The sequence below is a fragment of the Callospermophilus lateralis genome, chromosome 8, assembly GCF_048772815.1.
Source record: "Callospermophilus lateralis isolate mCalLat2 chromosome 8, mCalLat2.hap1, whole genome shotgun sequence".
In the NCBI taxonomy this organism is placed as follows: Eukaryota; Metazoa; Chordata; class Mammalia; order Rodentia; family Sciuridae; genus Callospermophilus; species Callospermophilus lateralis.
The window spans coordinates 97,114,536-97,135,243 of NC_135312.1; the positions used below are offsets into that span (position 1 = coordinate 97,114,536).

The window sequence follows — 20,708 nt, forward strand, 5'->3', positions numbered from 1 at the left end:
GCTCTGTTTCAGGAAGTGGGACCTTGAAAAGAAACAGATCTTCAGGTGGGAACCATTATCCTAACAAACACTGCCCTTCCAAAATTCTGAGACTTTGGTGACCTCATGCTCTAATTAAGTCATTGACAGCTACTGTCTTCCCTCATGTAGAAGTTTTCAATGCAAGTGACGTTAGACTTGGAGAATGGCACACAGGAGTGGAGACATTTTAATGTTTATGAGTAATTCAGCAGAGGTCACTGTCTTTGACAATCTGCCTGTATGTGACCATTTCTATCTAATAAGACTTTATCATTTGATAGCTTTCTTGAAAAATGAGCACTCAGGAGCAGGTCACCTTAATTTTACATGAGTTATACCTGTATCAGGAGAATGTGAAGGAAAATTAAACCATTGTAAAAGATGAATTCTAAATGTAATTTGCTCATATTACAAAATCTGAAGAAGGATAGAACACAAAGAAGTAACAAGCTTTCAAGAGACAGAAATTAAATATATTGTCAAACTATAAAATGAGAGCTTCAGCTTTCCAATTGTAGATATAAAAATAAGACTAGACCCAGGGTTGGTATGAAGTGAGAGATGGTAGAAATCTTAAGCCAGCGTATCTTTATTAAAATCAGGTTGCAGATATTCAGTACAACCATCCCTGGTCACATGTTTCAACAGGAAGTTTTGACACAATTTGTGAGTAGAAAATCACAACATAAAAGAAGAGGAATTGGCATGAATGACCACTGGGTTAGTCAATCATCAGATTAAATTTTGAGGAATACATTAAGGAGTTAAATTCTAAATGCTCTGTACTGTTAGCAGCAAAATATAAGATATTTGAGTAACAGTTTCATTATTAACCAATTTATGATCCATTCATTTCAAAGGAGTGTAAAAGACACGATAAAAAATTGCTACAAATAAACGACAGCTTTGTTGAACAAGAACATATTTTTTTTTTTTTTAGATTTTACAACAATAGAATGGGCCAAATATCCTTGTAAATTACATTAATGAGATAGATTGCTACTTTTAATGGAGGTTCTGTGCTGTACGTTATGCCGTATGCAGATTTGCTAGTTAATAAGCCTGAACAGTGTTTCTGTTCGTGGAAAATGAATCTGAAACGATTGTCAGATTATCTGTTTGGCATGCCTGGCTGGTGTCTGGAATGGCACTTTGCTAATGTGCTATTACTCAGTGTCATTAACCCACACAAATGATTGAAAGGTGAATTTGTATTTGTACCATGGGGCTCAGCACAGGGAACAGGCTGCAGTGAAATGATGCTTCAAAGGATAAAATGAACCATTCATTTTGGATTTCCATACTTTGGTCTTTATGTGCTCACTTTAAAGATGTATGATATTTAAATATATGGAAAGTAATGATATATCACTACTGCCTAAAAAAAAAAAAAAAAAAAACACAACTCCGAATTTCATTAATGGCTTAAAAGTTAGAGAGTTAAAAAGTGAGCCATTATCTACCCCCTCCTGGTGTCCATACCTAGGGAAACTTGACCAAAAAAAAAAAAAAAAATACATAGATTACATACTTTGAAACCTATTTAATATAAGAATATTTCGGAAACTTTAATTAGAAATGTAAAACTCTTGCTGGAAATGTGAAATGGAAGGCTTCTTAATTTTTCATGAGAAGAATTTAATTTGTACTTGTACAGATTAATTAAAATACTTTACAATGGAAAGCTTACTTTTTTGTCTTTAATAATACATTGAAGATAGATTCTTATAGCAAAGCCATCAAATAGAAGTTACAAAATATTTTTCACTTTGGTCTTTTTAATAAATTTAATTTGATACTCCTTCATCAGATTTTTGTTGGTACATTATAATTATACAAAATAGTAGGATTTGCTGTTACATATTAGTAATGCACATAATTTGGTCAATTTTTAATGCATATCTGTGCTTTCAAAGATCAAGGACTTTGGAAATTTTGAAAAATTTTGTAAATAACTGGTTGTACACTATTCAAAAAAAAGAAAACATGTGCTCTGAATGCAATTCCTGCTTTCTGCAGAGCTAGATCTATTTTCAGACTTAACAGAGACACTTGGGGCCTTAGGTATCTTTAACTTACCTGGTTTTAGTCTAGATTTTTAAGGCTAGTGCAATTTAAAAGGAAAAAATTCAGACTTTTTTTATTCTTATTTATTTATTTATTTTTCTTTTGGTACTGGGGATTGAACTCAGGGGCACTTTACCCTTGAGTCATATCTCCAAGCTATTATTTTTTTTTTATTTTAAGATAGGGTCTGACTAAGTTGCTGAGGGTTTTGCTAAATTGCTGAGGCTGGGTTTCAACTGGCAATCCTCTTGTGTCAGCACCCTCAAGTCCCTGGGATTACAGGCATGTGTCATCAAACCCAACTAGAGTTTTTCCTTTTTGTTTTTTATCTGAACTCCACACAAAGTAAAACTTTTTGACAGTGCATAGTATTCATTTTTACATAGAGTGCTCCTAATATCTGTAACGAAAATAAATAAGCATTAAGATGAGGCAGGCATAAATACCTGTGCATGAAAGGAGATTTGACATAAAATCTAGAAAATAAAATGGTATTTGGGGAAAAAAGTTCCTCCAATAAGATGCATAGTAATAGACGAATCTGAAGGTCATATTTATAGGCAGCATGTCTTGAGTGAGGGTCTGCCTGTCAGTTAGCTGCAAGCTACCAGGAATAATTTCTTGTCTTTAAAATACTGTGTTCAGTGGCTAATTTCCTCTGCTGTGACACTCTTTCTTATCAAAGTAATTTCTACATTAAATCACTTCATGATTTCTAAGATTTTTGAGTGCTTCATCTTTCTATACCTTGTAGATTGTAAGGTGTTATAAATTACTCATTGGTATGTTTACATGAAGTACATCACCCATGAAGTCTTGTCCACATAGATCATTATTATATTTATAAAATAATTTATTCATATTATTTTTATTCATTCAATTTCAAAGTAAAATCAACATTCCCAAGGAAAATCCTTTTTTCTATTTTTAATTTCAGCCTCCTCACTACCAGCTTATCCCCCCGGCCCTCCCACATTGAAATAAGGGGTTTTAAGTTACAGCAAATCTTCCCATATTTGAGTTTAAAAAGTTGCATAAAGGATATTTCCGAATTTCCTAATTTAGATACATTTTGCTTGGATATCCAAAGGTTTCTATCACTGGATCTTTTTTTGATAGGTTAAAAAAAAATAAAAAAAATATTTCCTGACATTCACCATACCTAGAACTTCTTTAGTATCATTAATCTGTCTTGTCGAAAGATCAAATATTTCATACTTTTCTTTTAAACAAGGCAGGCCCTTGCAATTTAAAAAGAATAATTAGCAGTTTCTGCTTAGCTAAGCAAATAGACCATAAGGGTAATTTGGATTTGCCAGAAATGGGTATTCTTTATCACCTTCTTAATATATTTGTCAAATCAAAATGTTGTTTCTTTTCCTGCTCTAGTTATGTTTGTTGAGCATAAAATTTGATAAATATCTGACCCATCTCAAAAACTATCATGAAATGGCCTTATTTTGAGTACTCACTTTGTATAGTCTTATAATTTATTGCCATGATGTATTACTTTTTTTTTTCCTGGCCCTTCTCCGCCCTCTGTTCTCCACCACCTGTCCCTCATCTTCTACACTGAAGTCACCACAGTGGGCTATCCCTTCCAAGGTGGCATCTCATTCAAAAACACAGCACTCAATTCTTTCCCAGATGCTGCGACATACTCATGGTGTAGTCTGTCCTCTTGACCAGGTAATCCAAGTTAAACTGATGAATGGGTCCATGTTACTTAGTCCATTCATCCTCTAAAATATTGATCCTTCCTAAGAGACCTTCCTTGAAACAGTACTTTCATGTAATGAATATACCAACCCATAAGACTCTTAACTTTCCCATAATTACATGGCTCTTCCAAACTCATCTTTAAAATCCTGTAGCAATTTTGGTTATCTATGGGAAATGTTGCTATATAATGATTCTAAATTCTAGTGACAATCTTAAAAAAAAAAAAAAAAAAGCATGAGAGTACTGCAAAAGTTCTGCTTGGCCCACTTTCTTCTATCTCTGTTTATAAATATTATACACATTTTTTTTCTTTGTCTACACACATACTGATTATCTTGTTACTTACCTACTCTCCAAAAAAAAAAAAAAAAAGGGATTGTATTCATTACCTGTTGCTGCATAATGTTAATTACCCCCAAATGGAGCAAATTAAAACAAAAACACTGATTGCCTTCATGTGGAACCTGAGTGTCAGGAATCAGGGAGTTGGATTCTTCTGACTCAAGATCTCAATGAAGTAGCAGTCAAGCTATCAGCAATGACCAGAGTCATCTGCAAACTTGAGTAGAATTACACCAGCTGCCAGCTTGACTCACTCATATGGCTGTTGGCAGGAGGCCTCAGTTTCTCAGGAGGCCTGAGTGTTCTGCCTAAATGACAGCTGACCTTAACAGAGCATCTGATGTAATGGAGAACAAGGGGGTAAGTAAGGAGCCACAGTACCTTTTATGATCTACTCCCTAAACTTGCACACCATCACTTCCTCTTTATTCTGTTCATTTGAAGTGAGTCACTGAACCAGACCCCACACAGTGGGAATGGACTGAGGCTCCACCTCTTGAAGTAAATAATATCAAAGAATTTGTGGGCATATTTTTAAAATACTATCCTTATTAAGAAAAAAATATCTAGTCAACACAATAACTCTATAATGAGATTTATGAATCACTCTAAAAATATAACAGTATGAGTTTGTTTTGAAGGCTATTTTTTAATGCACCCTGTATCTATAACTCAACTCAAGCATAGAATCTGGAGGAGAGTAGTTGGTACAGAATAACTATAAAATTAATTTATTATTGACTCCAAATGCTGGGATATGTTTTCTAAACATTTGAAAAAAAAATTGTACTGGATCTTTTTAGTTATGCATAACAGTAGAATCCATTTTGAAATAATTATAAAAGCATGGAATATATCTTGTTCTAATTCAGCCTCCAGTACTTCTTCTTTCTCTTCCCTCCTCCTCCCCCACTTAAAGTTTTATTGCCAGCATTTTATTCTTCTTGCTCTATTTCCAATAATTGGGAAATGGGAGGAAATGGGATTAAGTGTGTTTATTCCTTTGAATTTTAAGGATTAGTTTTAAAAGTTGTAAGAATCCCGATTTATCTCCTTATTACTCTCCAATGTATTATCTTTTATTATATGTTAATTATCTGCTACTATACATCTTGTTTATTTTCTGTTATTGTCATCACTAGATTTAAGCTTCATAAAGGTCATAATTTTTGTCTATCCTTTGCAAAGCAGCATCCCTGGATTATAACATTGTCTGACATGGCATAAACACTGTAGATATTAAAAGAATATTTTTTTTAATAATTAAAAGAATATTTCTCACTAAGCTAAATAAGTCAGAACCTTAAATTGTCATTTATAGGAATTTCACTTAGACAGTTAGGTATAGTTAAATCTATTCAGTGATCATCAAAATACCTATCCTCTTTGGGCTAAAGTTTTCAGTATTAAAGAGTTTATTTGGCCGGGCACAGTGGCACAAGCCTGTAATCCCAGTGGTTTGGGAGTCTAAGGCAGGAGGATGGTGAGTTCAAAGCCAGCCTCAGCAATTTTGTGAGGTCCTAAAAAAAACTCAGTGAGACCCTGTCTCTAAATAATATATTAAAAAAAGGACTGGGGATGTGGATCAGTGGTTATGTACCCTTGGATTCAATACCCAGTACAAAAAAAAAAGAAAGAGTTCATTTGTTAAAACCCTTTATTGAGGGCTGGGGTTGTAGCTCAGTGGTAGAGTGCTTGCCTAGCATGCATGAGGCTTAAAAAAAAAAAAAAAAAAGGAGAAGTAGAAAAGAAAAAAAAACTACATAAACAAAATAAAGATTTAAAAAAATGTGACATTCATTAAAGCTAAATTCTTAAAAAAAAAAAAAAAACCTTTACTGAAACATACACTTACTGATATTGCCAAGAAATAGTCCCATCAGAATGACCTAGTGTTTAGTGTGTTGGTTGTTGGCACCTTGGAACATGTAGTGTGAGAGATGGGGCACTGAAGTTATACAAAGTATAGCAAAGAAAAGCCCTGAATATTGAAGATAGAAAACACGTGCCAGGACCTGATCTGGGTTGCAAAGAAGAAGAAAATTATGGGAGAAATTGCTTATGTGTAAATTTGGTCCTGAAATTAGAAATAACATGTGCAAATCCAAACTCTTTTTCTAAAACCTGAATCCTTCATATCCATTTATATATCCACCATTAGGTTTTCTAATTTCTGGAATGTATATTGCTATAGATTCTAAAATAAACTACTGAATATTCTTTATTCATCCCACATGTTACCCAAAATGATGGTACAGATCCACCTTAAAGATCCACCAAGTCTGTTCAGAAAGCAAGGCTTTGAGAGAAAGATTATTTGGCTTTCTTCCTACAAGGGAGAAAAGAAAATAGATATGGAGGAGCTAAAACTTTTTTGGGAACCCCATGCAATAGTGTATAGTATAACACAATAATTCAAATGATTGTAGAATTGAAAGTAAGACTCTGAGAGTAGGTCTTTTAATCTCCTTTTCTAACATTAGATAACTTAGATAATTTCCCACCTCAGTGTGTTAATGTGACAGCTTTTACAATTGAACCTCTTTGTTTCAACTTCAGAAATGCAAGTTGCTAGCTTTTATATGGCTTGAGAGTCTGTCCCCTGACAAGGATGGATAATGTAAAGTCTCTTCAAAAATAACTCATCCACTTCCCTTCCTGAGTGTTCCTAAGTCTTTGGGGCTGTTTGTTTTAAATTTTTTATTGTTTACTTAACATAGCCTGCAAGTGACCCGTACAATTTTCATTTGGAACTATATGCCTTAGTAAGGTTTTTATAACACCCTGAAGATGTCAGGTAGCAGTCACATGGTTTTCACCATCACTGGGGATAAACATTCAGCCCAGATCATCCCTCTTTGTAAAGCTCCAAAAGAATTTCTTTTTTATTATTAAATACCCATTTTGTGTGTGTGTGTGTGTGTGTGTGTATGTGTGTGTGTGTTTAGCATTTGAGCTCTTCACGTTTGCTTAATTGGTTAAAAATTAAAGCATAGCACTTAACCCCATTCTGAAAACTAGTCCATGTTCGAAGTTTTGAATATGAAATTTTTTAAATTTTTTTTCCATTTTCAGAACTTGCCTGAGGGATAGCTGGGAAGATACCCTCAAAAGATTTGGGTTGAAACAAAAGCCTACTAGGATTTTTCTTTTTCTTTCTTTTTTTTTTTTTTTTTCATTTTCATGGTAAGAAAGATCGTGATTCCTAAAATAAATTTATACAAATAACTCTATAAATCATTCCAATAACAAAATGATATGACTTTACCTATAATTAAGAAATGCATCTATGACATTTGGAAATATCATTAGTAAAATGTAACCCTCTAATTACACATTCTTGTCCATAATGCATAAGCATATGTGATTATGTTCATAAGTTAAAGAATTTAAAGCAGCACTATTTTAGATCCTCTTTCTTTTCTGGCTTCAGAAAGTCTTTCATACAACACACAGGATACTGTCAAATAACAATTCCTAAGGCTTCAAACTTCTCTAATCAGATTCTTCTTAATGATGCTGTGTTCGATACTTGTCCTCTTTAACTGTCTTTGACTAATTCTCATGTCTTAAAGAAAGATGGAATAGCTCTCAAATGCTAAGATTAAAATGCCAGATGCAGCACATGAATCAATTGTAAATGACAAAAACGAACAGTAACAATTTTATTTTTGCAGGAACCAATTCATTGTTATGCAGTCTGCCAATGATGCCCATTGTTCCATCTCCTCCCTGCAAGCCAACTTAGTCTTCTCCAAATATTTTTCCTTTAAGAGTAAACCAATACAGAGCTTTTTATATAAACCTTATGGTATGGCTCAATATCAATAGTTTCCAAATAGATTTTTATTAGGTCAATAAAAAGAAATGTTTCCCTCTATACACATGTCCAACACTGTTCTGAGATGTGATACCGTGGTACCCTGTGAATAATAAAATGTGCTGTTCTCAACATAAGCACATACTTTGAGCTTATAGAAAAGCATTTATGCTGTTGTATTTCATCTTGAATTTCCTGAGAGAGCTGGTTTACAGAAAGAATTAGCAATCATTTTATGACGATGCTTTGTTTCAGCTGAATTCTAATAATTTAATAATTGATAGTGGAGTTTAATAATGCGTTATGTTAACATATCTCTTCTCCTCTCCAGACCATCCCCACATAGCAGGATCTGCTTCTTATTCATCTTTGTAGATGGAGGACCCACTACAGTGGTTTGTAAATAAGGAGTCCACTGTGGATCTGCTAAGTAAATGTTTAAATGGATGCGAATGTTCCCATAAGGCATCTGCTGAGATTTACAAGCTCTTGTGATTTACAGTAATCTGAGAATCATGCTATCCCACTGTCTTCATAAACCATTTTCCTCCCTCCCTCCCTGTGGTGTCACAAGTCATGTAGATCGTGTGGGTTATCCATAGATTTCACCAGGAGGACTTTTCCGTTTCTCCCAGATCTGGCCTCTGCTCCAGGCTTCACTTCCCATTTCCCATGGGTTTGTGAATCCTTCTGCCTAAAGGATTGTCTCCAGATCCTCTGCTTATGCCTCATTCTGCATTTACCACTGTGGCATGACTAGGCTTCTTGCCATTTAAATTAGAGAGCCTGGTGTTTTTCTAAACAGAGACCTTTCCTGGCCAGACTATTCCTGAGCACCCTCCCTCCCATGGCAGTAGCCGCCTTGTTCTCCCTTGTTATGAATGCTTCTACACATTTCGCTGCTCTGCAGGTCCCGGGGCCACTTGTCTCCGTGTGTATGTTGCGGCTGGGTAGTGCAGCCTGCCTGCCACTCCAATCACTGGCCTTATTCATCAGCCCTTTCTTTAGCTCTCTGTGTGGCTGGAAGCCTGGTTTTTCTCCAACATAAAAGCCTGGGGTTTAGCCAGTGGGGGAGAGCACAGCATGTTTGCTGGTGGCAGCTGAGGACCAACTTCCCCACCAGAAACAGATCAAATGATCATCTGAGATATTTCCAGGTTTCCTTGTTTAAAAGGCACACAGATCAAAGACACTGTCACCCTCAAAGATTTGAAGACTAGCAGAGCAGCCACAAGGCCGTTACCCCTTCATGACCCCTAACTGCTCATGGTGTTTGTGGTGACTTTGCACTATGTGATTTGACTGTCTGCCTTAATCAAAGAACCTGGAAAATCAAATAGCACTTCAATATGCCTTCTTGAATATCAACAAGAATAGGGCCTCTCATTAATTATTTGAATATCTTGGGAGAAATTCCTCTGCATCAGTTGTTTTAAAATTTGCCACATAAACTCAGGATACATGTTAATGATGGTTGTGTGTGTGTGTGTGTGTGTGTGTGTGTGTGTGTGTGTGTGTGTTTTAAGGGAAGGTCTAAGGCATTACAGGGGTTAACTCTCACTTATTCTACTCAGAAAGCTTTTTCTGACTCTCTTTTAGACTGAATTACCTCCTGTGTGTTGCCTTATTACAAGAACTTACCCTTGAACTAGGAATTACTCCTGAGGATTTCATTTTTATAGTAGGGTTAACTTGACTATATTCTCTACTAGAATGCTTTTAGGCTGATAAGGGCCTTTATGGGCATGGAATAGGTCTTCTTTATGATTTTATCCCTAAAGCCTAATATAGCACCTGGAACATGTTTATCACTCAATAAATATTTTTTGAATTTATAAATAAATCCATATTGTACATCGGTCCATTACCCTGTGACCAGCTTGAATGTTCTGATTTTTGTCACCTACATTTACAACTATGCATTTGCTACCTATCCACTTAGGTATGATCTGCATATGTCAAACCGAAGGTTATATGGATCTGGGGACAGAAATTGAGCTTCGAGGAAATACTTTGCCCATGCAATAACAGTTAAAAGGCAACAATGGCTACTTTCAAATGTGGTTATATTTTATGGTATTTCAGCATATAATTTTCTTTCTACTCACTCACCCAAAAACCCCAAGGCTCTATCAAGTTGATTGAGGAAAGAACTGTGGGAATGAGTAAACAGATAAAAGGTCAATAAATAGTTTCAACAGTCAATCACATAACCACAAGATAAAACTGAGAAAATCAAAAGAACCAAACAAATGTTTCCTCTTATTTGCCAAAATTTCCGCATTTAAAAAGATATCTTGGGGGTAGCTGGGAAAGCAATCTGACTTTACCAGAAAAGAGCATTGCAGGGTTCTGAAATATCATCACCAGGCATCAATTCTGATTGACATCCTCCTTCACAACAGGTACAGGGTTAGGCAAGGGATTGGAAAGCACGGGATTTGAGCTGTGCACCAGCATGCTGACAGTGGACTTGCCAAATTAAAGATTAAGAGTTGTTGCCCTTGGTGTTGTTTTATAGAAAAAGACTAAAGGTAATATGGGAGAAAACAATTTAACCAGCCAGAAAACAGAGAAAATGTATAGTTTTTAACCATCATAGTTTATACTATTTATTAGCTTGATATAATGTTTTTGGAGTAAAATTAAAATGGTACTTAGATTAACCTGAGTGCTTGATTCTCTTATTTAGATTATGAATATTTTGTATGGGCCAATATTAATTTATAATTTTACCCAGGGCAATATTTGTCTACTTATATTTGATTAGAATATGTTTATAATATAGTATTTCAGTTACAGAGAATGACAATTTCTTTCTCTAGTTTCTGTCTTCTGAAATCTATTCAATTCATTTCTGTTCTCTGCTTCATTCTGGAAAAGGCTGTATCACATCTTGATCTTATAAAGAAAAATCAATCTATCAGTAAGTGAATTATAAATCCCTTGAAGGAAAAATATATTTTCCATTAAAAAGTTTTCCCTTAAAATCCTTCTGAAAGAATAAACAGAAGATCTGTTTATATCATCACAGTACTTAGCTAAACAGAACTGTTGTCATTGTGAATGCTGTAACATAAAATTAGGATTTATGAATTTTTTCTATAACAATAAAAGGTGAATTTGTAGAATATGTAATGTGCCAAAATATCAGAAAATATCTGACATATCTTAAGCCATCCACTGTGCATATGTAGAAATTATTACACTATTTGTAATTTTGCAGATAATAGTCATCTTTTATCGGTATGTGTGGCAAGTAGCATCTTAGTATGGCTCAGTGACTACTCCCTGATGTGCACACTTGACGAAATCTCTCCCATGAAGTGGTGGACCCTATGAATGTGACAGGACATCTCCCAAGTATTTGTTGTATTGTTTGGCAAAGGAGACTTTGTAGATGTAATCAAAGTCTGTAAGCAGTTGACATTGTTCTAAACAAAAGGAAGATAACACTTTGCTGTTTAAATTATTCCACAAGATAAAATTATTATGATAATTTATTAAATTTAATGTTTTACAAATATTTATTTATAAATGGATGGACTTCTTGAAAAAGCAAGTTTTATGAGGAAACATGAAAAATACCAAAAAGTTTTAAATTTTGATCCATCCATGTGGGCAGTTCATGTATAGATAGGCTTGTGAAGCAAAACTACCCGGAGATTGGTTTTAATGGAAGACCATCTGAGAACTTCTTACTCTTATTCATTTTCTAAATGTACTTTTCTTATGGTTGACCCAAAGAAAAATTAATTTTTGGAAGAAATAAATGGAATCTTAATTAAGGGCCTGTCTGAGTATTATTTGATTTATTGACTCATGAGAAAAACCTCTGTTATCATATAAAATAATGAATAAGGTGTTAAATATTGTAAGAATTATAATTCAAGCAATTCCTAAAGCATGAGTAAGTGATAAATATGTTGCATAGTTAGAAAATTCGAAAAAATACTTGTCTTAAACACTATAATTATGGGAACACAATGACTGCTATTTGATAATTAGGGTCCTTTTTGTAGTTGTAGATAGACAGCATGCCTTTATTATATGTGTTTATATATATTTTATGCACTGCTAAGGATTGAACCCAGTGCCTCACACGTGCTAGGCAAACACTCTGGGAATATAGTTATGCACCATTGTGCTCAGCTTATTTATTTATGTATAGATATGTGTATATGTATATATCTATACATATTTATATTATTATATAAATGTAATATACTTATATATGAGCCACAACCTCAGCCCTGATAATTAGGGTCTTTTAAGGGAAGTTTTTTAGGCCCTTCTGGAATCACACGTTCAGTCACTATTGCAATGTGAAAGGAGTTTAAGCCACATTCAAGTCTCACTTCTAAAGAGGCTAGAACACACACTACCTGTTCTGCTTCTAACTATATAACCCTTGATAAAACTGTGGGCAGTCATTCACAAGGTTGTTACACAAGGATTTAGAATATTTATAACTTATAAGGAAGTTTATCAAATCCTTTTTATTGAACTGGCTTGTAATTACAATCTATTTGTATACATTTATTGCCTTTTTTTTCCATTTACAATGTGACTTATGGGTCTGATACATTCTCAGTCAATTACATGTGCATAATCATTATTGAACCAAAATAGACAATGTCAGGTCTGGAGCCTGTACAGTCTGATGCCTTAATGGGCATTTGGAGCCTTTCAGTACACTGATTACCAGAATAATATGACGTCAATATTCTGAAGGATTTTGTACAAGGTTATATATACATGTATATATACGTGTGTGTGCGCGCGCGTCTGTGTGTGTGTGTGTGTGTGTGTGTGTGTGTGTGTGTGTGTGTCTGTGTGTGTATATTCTTATATTCTGGTACTAGGGATTGAATCCAGGGACCCTGTACCACTAAGCTACATTCCCAGAACTTTTTATTTTTTTATTTTTTATTTTGAGATAGGTTCTCACTGTGTTTTCCAGGCTAGTCTCAAACTTGGTGATTCTCCTGACCCAATTTCCCAAGTAGCTGGGAATATAGTTATGCACCATCGTGCTCAGCTTATTTATTTATGTATAGATATGTGTATATGTATATATCTATATATATTTATATTATTATATAAATATAATATATATTATGTATAGATATTTAATAGATTTTATATTAAATATATATCTGTATATTATATATTTGTACATATATTTATACACATATTTATGTATTTTATTTATATTTACTCTCTAGGTACAAACCAAAGTCAGATTTTTGAGCTGAAAGAAACAATGAAACGTGAAGGGACTTGAATTTCAGGATTATTTTACTATGATCAGTGTAGGAAAGGCATAAAGTCTAAAGAAAAATGTAGAAGTTGACTCAACTTTGAAACTTTGAAGTACTTTTGCCACTAACTAAAGAAAATTTAAAATAGTATTCAAGATTTTTTAAAATTTTGTTCTTTATAAAAATAGTTTTAACGAGCAAATAACCCAGAAAATGCATAGAACAGTAGTGCATAGCTGCAAATGAAAATGTGATAGCAATGTCCACCTCACATGTCTGAAATTGCAAGAGAAACTAGATTTTTTCAGAGCAGCCAAAGGAAATTATAATTCATAAATGATAAAATATTGTGATAAAAATTAAACTGATGGATAGAAATTCCTGTCATAACATCTGAATTTGGGGATCACTGAGGACTTCAGTATTTTATTAAATTTTGGTAATGACATTACTCATTCATTGTATTATTATGGGGATAAAGGAGTTAGCATATACAAAACTATAAAATGTACTCAATACAATTTTATCATTATTGTTCATTTATCCTTTTAAACCCAATTTTCATTAGTATCTATTATCTGACAAGAGATAATATATTTTAATAATCAACCCATTCTGGCTAAATGAATTTTAATCCTGAAAGACCTTAGAAGAGATCTAACTAAAGTTCTTCCTTTCTTCAGTTAGCTCTAGTTAGGGGCTACAAATTTTGTGGTTCAAAGGAAAGAAGTAAGAAAAAGAATTTGTAGTTTTAGAAAAAAAATGAAGAAGTATAAAAGACAAACTACAAATTAGTCAGCTTCTATGAAAAGAGAAATGTATCTATAGGGAAGAATAGAAATTTTTTTTTCCAATCACTTTAACATGATGGAAAAACTTTATTCAGCACAAATCCTGTTGGTAGAAAGATGTGATGTAGACATCCCTGAACCACATTTTTATCTCAGTGACCCCTATTTTCCAGCCAAAACAGGAATATAAATGTAATAATGGAAGATACAGTCCTGCTCTTTCCAACAGGAGATACCTCTCCGGCTCATTGGAAGCTTCTAAAGCCCTAAGAAAATTCTGGCCCTTGGTTATTAGCAGGTTCCTCAAAGGCTCATTTCCTTGAAAGCTGCATTGAAGCAATGTAATAAGAAAACTATAAGTGAGGGGTAAAATGTACATATACACATAAACCATTTATGTCCAAACAGAAATGGGAACAAAGGAAATGTTAATAAATATACAACTATCTCTGTAATATGTATTCCTATGCATTAGATGCTATATCAAATATTATATGCTATTTAGTTTTTTTCTTCCCATTCCTTATGAAGCAACCAAATCTATTTTAGATTGGAAATTTTGGACTTGCTTTTAAGAATAAGTTGATTCTCCTAGTCTTTAGCACTAGAAAGAAAACTGTTCACATTTCACAGAGTTCCATAGGAGAAGAACCCAGGCATAGGTTAGCGGAGCATTGTGCTCAACCTACTCTGTCTGAAATCAAAGTGTGGGCTAGGGCTGCCATCTCTTCTGAGTGCAGGTCCTCCTCCAAGATCCGTTGCTGACAGAATAAAGTCCGTTTTGTTTGTAAGACTGAGGTCTCTGTTTCCTTGTCTGTTGGTTCTTAAAAAGTGAATCAATCTGTCCCTCTACATCTACCTCTGTTACCTCTGGTTCCAGTTGTAGCTATTTTTCTCCAGTTTACGACTGAGGTTTCAGAATTAAATAGTTAAAACTTAAGTTGGACCCTGGTACTACAGCTGCTAAAATATTAACAGCATGAAACGCAGGCAAATAGGAAATGTGGGGGTAGACCAGAAGACTTTCAGCTGTTCTCTCTCTCTCTCTCTCTCTCTCTCTCTCTGTCTCTCTCTCTTTCTCTCTCTCTCTTTGATTCCTTAGAGGAGAATTTATTGTGTCGTTCTCAAACAAATGAAAAGTGACAAGGATGGAAAAAGTATTTGATACTGTCACCACAAATCTTTGAAAGCGAAATCTGGTAGATGGATAGAGAAGACAGGGAAAGTGTTCTTGTTCATATTTGCTTTTCAAGAAACATTTTGTATTAAAACCCTGGACAAACCTGTATTCTATATGAAAAATGATCCCATTTTCCACTTTTTAAAGAATATTTATTTACAATCAGTATACATAAAAAGTCTCAAAAAAGGGAAATAATAAAATAGATGTATAACTGATGCTTCTCAACTCAAGTTAAAATCAACTATAAAAAGCAGTATTGAAAAGTGTGATATGAAATATTTCTTAAATATGTGTATAAGTATTAGATAAAGGCATTGGTGGAAATTTCTAATTTGCTTTTAATTTGCTCATTTAAAATTATGTCAATTGATTTCTAATTCATTTAAGAATAGCTATTAAAGAATTGAAAATGCATAGAATTTACTGGGAACATTGAACATAGAGATGAACAAAATATTTGTTGTTCATGTTATTCATGATATTAAAAGTCATTTCTTCTATCTGAAGAAGTTGTTGTTCATGTTATTCATGATATTAAAAGTCATTTCTTCTATCTGAAGAAGTTATAGTCCTAGAAAATACTCTTATTTGCTTTTAATTTTCTAAACAAATAAATCTTTATTTATATTGGCATAGGAAACAATCTTTTAGTTGTATTTAAATTTCATGAATTTATTCTATTTATTTCATGTGACACAATTTTAATTATATATTCCTTCAACTCCATGAGCTCTCCATCTCCATGCCCCCATGTCTTACAACTTGTATATCCTCCTCATATGTGGAAGATTTACATATGAAATTAACTTACCCTTTTGTTTGATTTTACTTGAACATTTTACTTTACTTTTCTCAGTTTTTAATCTCTATTAGATAGTTGGTGTTCTGTTCCTTTATGAAGGTATTCATCCCCTTATTATGCTCATTGCCATTGTTTGCACAACAGTTAAAATAAAGGAAATAGAGTACTTCTACATGCAACCACTAAGTAGCCACTGGGTTGTGTGTTTCTCACTCAAGCAAGCCCCAGCTCTTACCCATAGGCCTCACTGGGTAGCAGTCATTTCCTTGGCTAATCAGCTCCCACTTGGATGGCTCTTAGACTTATGGTTTTAGTCACTGGTGGATGCAATCCTATTTCATGGGTACACTGATATGCCCCCAAAAAACCTCAATTTAAAATAAAAATCATAGTTGTTATATGGAATGTAACACTTCAATGGACATGGTGGACATAATCTAAAAGTCGAATCACACAGAATGTCAAGTTTCAGTAAGATCTAGTATCTCCAGAACAATAATATTAAGGTCTGTATGAGTAAAATATTTTCTCTTGGTTCTCTTAGCGGGTGGATGTGCATGGACACATAGGTAGTAAATGTTGCTTGCTAAGAAGATTTAGCTAAATCATGTTTTGTGAATTTGGGCTATTACAAATGAACACCAAATGCAGAAGAGAAGGTTTGGCTAACGGGGAAGGAACAATACAATCCCTTGCACTTATTTCTGGCGCTTAAACATGATTTTTCTAAGGTAGAGAATTATTGCAGTTAATTGCCCAAAGTTCACACTGTCCTGTTGATTTCTGTGATTCCCTTTTTAATATGATTCCACATGATCAGTAGTTTTCTCTGGGGTTTGGGACACTATTTTAGCATATATCTACATCTTCATACCCCTCTCTTGCTTTATTATGTTTTTTATAATTTAACATTTAGAGAACAATATAATTTCTTGATTTTTTTAAGTTTCTGAAGGATATCTCATTCAGGGATGCAAGTATTAATAAGTATATATTTTATTTATTTAAAGTCAATAAATTTTCATTGAAGGAATTCCATATGTGATTCCTTCCACTGCCATCAAGGTTACTTTTGTTTGTCTAAAGCCTGAATAATGATTTATCCTCAGGAGAGCTTTGCACATTTTTTTTTCTTTGAGCTTCTTTTATCTCCACTTAAATTATGGACATACTGATGACAATTCAAATTTCCCACCTAGAATATTTGGGACATTAAGTCTTCAAGAAGTTTACTTTAAGATTAGTTATAGGGTAGATAGATCTGCTGGGCTCTCAATTGCTGATGTCCTCTCTGATCATAAATGAGTTTGGATCATATTTATTCCTAATATATCCCACTCAAGAATATACTGATCTGTGGACTATGCCAATACTGTCAACTCTAGACATCATGTTGCCAAAATGAGTATTTTAAAGAAAACAAGACCATCTTGGATGTGTCATGTCAATATGAAAACTGTAGTACTAAATCAATATATCTAAGATCTCCATTATATCTTCTGCTCTTAAATTTTCAAATTTTCAATCCTGGAACCAACTTTTATGGTTATAAGTACCCCATTACTTTACACTGCCTTTGCATTATGATATTCCTTTTTTTATTTTATTTTATTTTTTTGGTTTTCTGTTTTGTTTTGTTTTGTTTTATTGTGTGATATAGGGGATTGAACCCAGGGCCTCACACACATTAGGCAAGCACTCCACAACTGAGCTACATCCCTGTCCCATAACATTTCTTCTTATCAAAACTCATTCTAGACAATGAGATGTGGGTTGTGGAAGAGGATTTAGTTTTTGCACATTTCTCTAAGTCTTTATCCACAAGTTAAAAATATATATATACACAGGTAATCTAAGTGTATATTTCTTAATGTCCTTCCTATGTACTTAATTGGAAAATTAGAAACATTTAGATATTTGGATACTGATTTAGTCCAATCACTAGAAAATTAGTTTTACAGATATAGACATTTTAAAAATATATGCATGTGTGCTATTAACCAGACTTGCAGCCAGAAAATGACTAATTGTAATGCTTCATTCTACCTTCTAGAACACCTAGTGAAGAACATTCAGCTTGCCAACTTGAAGAGTGAATCAACTCTACCTACAGCTAATTATACAGTACTTCTAATTCACCTCTTCTTCAGTGTATCATTTCCCCTCCCCCACAAGTCCCACTTGCTTGTTTTCTTGCAAAGCTGCCAAGAAACTGTGAACAAATTTAATGTCTGAATAACTGATTGCTTGCTCAATGACCTTGAAAAATTACTTGCATCATTAAAAATTCATAGAAAATAAAGTTTTTGAGAATCCTGGCATATTCTGTCATATGGAACCTCCTATTATGCTACTGTACAATCTTGTGAACTTTAAAGATTCTCTCAAAGATGTTAACCTTGCTCTGGAAAACCAAAGGTGGTAACCTTGCTTTGGTTACCCAATTACATCAGACGTTTCTGATTTTTTTTTAAATAGCATAACAGTTTTCTGCATGTAGAATAAGAAAGAAACAGAAGAGACTAGTTGATTTTCCTAATTTCTTTGATCCTTCAGAATTCCTATTTCAAATGGCCACAAAATATCTAAATTACTTCAATTATAGTTTCAGTTGAGCTTCATGTAATATATAAACAGCAGTTTTAAAGCATGCAGTTCAAGGCTATTCTGTATATTGACAATGTTCTGCAACTGCCACTTCTACCTACTTTCAAATCTTTATCATCACCCAGAAAAACATCTCCCTAGCCTTTAAATAATCACCCCCCCCCCCGCGCCACAATTTCTGCCTCCTCCATTCTTCTGAGGGTCTCTGTGGACTTGCCTTTTGTCTGGATTTCAAATGTTTTCATTTGAAACATATGTATAAATTACAAATTCTGTATATGCATATTAAATGCATAATCAATGCATATTGATTTAATTCCCCATTTTTCTTGGTTAAGAGACGTGGAAGAAAAGGATATGAAATCCTAAGTTCTGGAAACTCTGACAGGATGGTGAAATATCATCCAGAGCAGCCTTCTGATACCTCCCAGAGCAAGGATCATGTTGTATGATAATGATGTGCCCCTTGTCTGTCTTCCTTTAAGACCCTAATCACTGGTGGACGTGTTTCCCCTTTCACCCTTGTGCTTAGCACAGTGCCTTTATATATCTGGGTGCTTTGTGTTTGATAAATGGAATGGAAAGGGGTGAAAAAGAAAAGAAGAGCTCACTGATAATATTTGATCCTAAATTAATAGAGAAATGATTTTACTTTTTTCTTTCTTTATTCAATTTTCTTTCTTTATCCTTTCTAGCTTTTCCTGAAATTACTTTGAGAAATGGAAAATTGTTCCCAAGATATACTTATGGAATTAAAATTGATCTTACTTTGTTTTATTGAACTTTATTAGCATATTAAGCAAGGAGGACATCTCATTGGTATTATTGTCTAACATGTAAAAGAACTACATTTAATTACAAGGATGACACAATCTGATTTTGTTCTGCCTCTTTTCAGTCCCTAGGTATTCCTTCCTCTTATACAACCCTGTCTTCTGACCCACTCTCAACCCCAGCCCCAGAGCATCCGTACTCAGTCTGGCGGTTTGGTCAGTGAACACTTACCCAGTGTTAGAATGGGACAACTACCATGAGTGCCTATGAAAATGTCAGTCTAGTTTCTAATCTCTTCCTTCTTCCTGTATATTTCCCTAATGTTCAATTATTTTGCATGGCACAGTAAAAAAAAAAAAAAAAATTGAAAACCTAGTATCAACCTCATCCAATATCCTACTAAACAGCTTGCTTCTGGTACACGAAGTGCCTACCACAATGAGTAGTGAGCATTCACTTCAGCAATGGATAAGAAAAGAATGATTCTTTAACTTATTCTCTCTTTCTCCCCCCCCCCCTTTTCTCTTTCGGTCTCTGTGTTTTCTTTTCACTTTATGTTGGAAGATCATTCCACTAATGCTGGCAGATCTATGCAGTATGTGTGAAAAGCAATAGGAAATAACAGCCTTGTCCATAATTCTTTAAACTTCAGTGTCCATGAAGCCTCATTCTGTGTTAGCTTAGGGAGACAGTTCTGACACAGGTGGGGCATTAGGAGTGTGTTTTAATCTTTTCCCAAGGTTCTATAAAGATGGTGCTACATATTGGATTTGTAGGGACAAACAGGTCTTTGTTTTTACTGAATTCCTAAGAAAATTGTTTTCTGCTCATTTTGTCTGTCCTCTGGGCAGCACATCACATTATCCTGTGTGGTAGTGTCTGCTGCTTGCTGCTCAGTGCCATTAACATACATCTGGGCCACCCTTTGTGTGGAACCATCCCCCGGTGAAAGCCTCAGTGGTCTGGGATGGAGAAAGACTGCAATTTACAGAGTCCATTATCACCTCTGGACGTGTAGAATGATAATGGAAGTGACAGAGGTGCAGCTGAAAATTGGCTCTTAATATTTTATGTGTTCCAGCAAAGAATTGGAAATCTCATGCTGCTCTTTAGGGAAAAATGAAGTATGTGGGATTTTTTTTTTTTTTTTTCTATTGGAAAGTTATATGCAAAGGGTTGACTGCAGGGCTTCAGAGAAAGTATTACAGCATATTCATTTTGTGTTAACCAATACTTCTCACTAGAGGTTTAAAGGAAAAAAAAAAAAAAAAAACTCCTGTGTGAAAAATTGATATGTGAAAACAAGGTAAATCCA

At 34.2% G+C, this 20,708-nt stretch overlaps 1 protein-coding gene and 1 non-coding gene across 3 annotated transcripts in view; one reads left to right on the forward strand and one right to left on the reverse strand.

The window, feature by feature from the left end:
- Window positions 1-20,708, forward strand: part of Unc5c (unc-5 netrin receptor C) — a 344,211-nt gene that overhangs the window by 68,284 nt on the left and 255,219 nt on the right. The gene's annotated exons all lie outside the window — the stretch shown is intronic.
- On the reverse strand, window positions 17,731-17,858 carry LOC143406598 (small nucleolar RNA SNORA40). Its single transcript, XR_013092241.1, has one exon. It is a non-coding gene; the product is annotated as a small nucleolar RNA SNORA40 (small nucleolar RNA).